Raw genomic sequence first — 1,787 nt, forward strand, 5'->3', positions numbered from 1 at the left:
GGCCCTGGGACCAATCACAGCACATCAAGACCCAGACACACGCGTGTCCTCAAAATGTATTTTGAAGTGCATTTTAAAAGTATTTTCTTGTTATAAAATCAATAATCATAATAATTAATAATAATTTATTTTTTTAAACTAATTTCTGCGGCTAACATTTTTTTTAGCTAGCTCCGTAGCTTAAGGCTAATTTCTAGCCTTTTCCTTTATTTATCTTTTGGCTCTTTTTTGACTCATCTTTAGATTTTTTTGTTTTGTATCAGTAGTTTTAGCTGCATACATTATTATTATTATTTGTCTTTTATTAACTACATATTTTTAAATACGTGTCTATTTACATTTTTCTCTTTTAATTTCTATTTAATAATATGAATAATTATATTTACTATTTTCATGCGAAAAAAACAATTACTATGCAGAAATGCTGTATTTACAGACCAAAAAAAAACTACAGTCAGTCTTTGATGAACTGTTTCTCTTCATGTCCATTGTGTCAGTTATTGTATTATTTTCTAATATAAATTCCAGTGTATCTTTTAATGGTGCTGTCTGTGATAAAGGGGTTGAAATACGACTGGTCTTTTCACCACTGAAACGTTTGATCACTTTGATAAACCTATAATTATAACAATGTGAAATGTTCTAATTATTAAGTAGCATTCCCGTTCCACCTCATTAATTCTCATAATTATTATATCAGAGCTGCAGCTTTGGTAAAGTGCAGAGCGGACTCTTTTATTTGGCCTTTTATGGATCTTTATGGGCCGGGAATATAATGTTGGATTAAAGATTAATGAAGCTGGATATAAGGTCTGTAAAAATTAATTGATTAATTATATTTGATGTAAAAAAAAAAAGTTTATGGTATTACCATATAATTAAAGTTAAAGGTGTAACTTCTCAGTCGCAGTTTCAAGGAACAATGATGAGTTTGAAGGAAAACAAAAATCTGCAAAAGAAAATATGGATACGCTGAAATATCACGATAGTTTTAGTTTCCTGATCCCGTATCAATCTCCTCCATCAGTCAATGATCAGTTATTGATTTTTTTTTTCTCACCAATTCCCAGTCCAATATTCCTGGTGTTGGTTCATTTTCTTTTTCTTTTCTTTCTTCTCTAGTGATTCCAAATGTAGATCCCTCTGTTCCAGTGTTAGGAACTGATGTTCAGATGGAACAGAGTCTGAGACCAGGATCACACTGGGACTACAGAGACACTGGAGGGGAAAAAAATTCAATATATTGTCGTACCTATAGTATCGCAATTTATCGCAATTCAATATATTGTCCTACCTATAGTATCGCAATTTATCGCAATATATCGTATCGTTGCCTCAGTGTCGTGATACGTATCGTGTCTCCAGATTCTTGAACACTGAGGATGTAGAGCAGGAGAACATGGAGACGGGAGGCTGAGATGGAGGTTGATTGACTGCGGTGAAGACCCCTGAAGGGGGGAGTTAGGAGCGTGGGGAGGGGGAGGAGGAGGAGGAGCCAAAAAATCCAAATATTACAGATGACCTGGAGTTTGTTATTTTCAGATCTGAACTGAAAGTTTTCCTCCTCTGTGATTTGACCCGGTGCCGCCGTGTTCTGACTCTTCTTTCTTCTTTCCTGTGACTCCGCTGTCTTGACGCTGCAGTGTGGCGCGACCTGTTGACCTCTTGACCTCTTGCTGCTGCGACTCTGCGGCCGTACAGTGAGTGATGTGTGTTATGTTCCAGCTGTGGCAGGAGGTGAGCGGGCGGAGCTGGAGCCAAAGCAGGCAGAGCTCTGTGATAGTGCA

This window comes from Cynoglossus semilaevis, chromosome 12, assembly GCF_000523025.1.
Source record: "Cynoglossus semilaevis isolate Cse_v1.0 chromosome 12, Cse_v1.0, whole genome shotgun sequence".
Lineage (NCBI taxonomy): Eukaryota > Metazoa > Chordata > Actinopteri > Pleuronectiformes > Cynoglossidae > Cynoglossus > Cynoglossus semilaevis.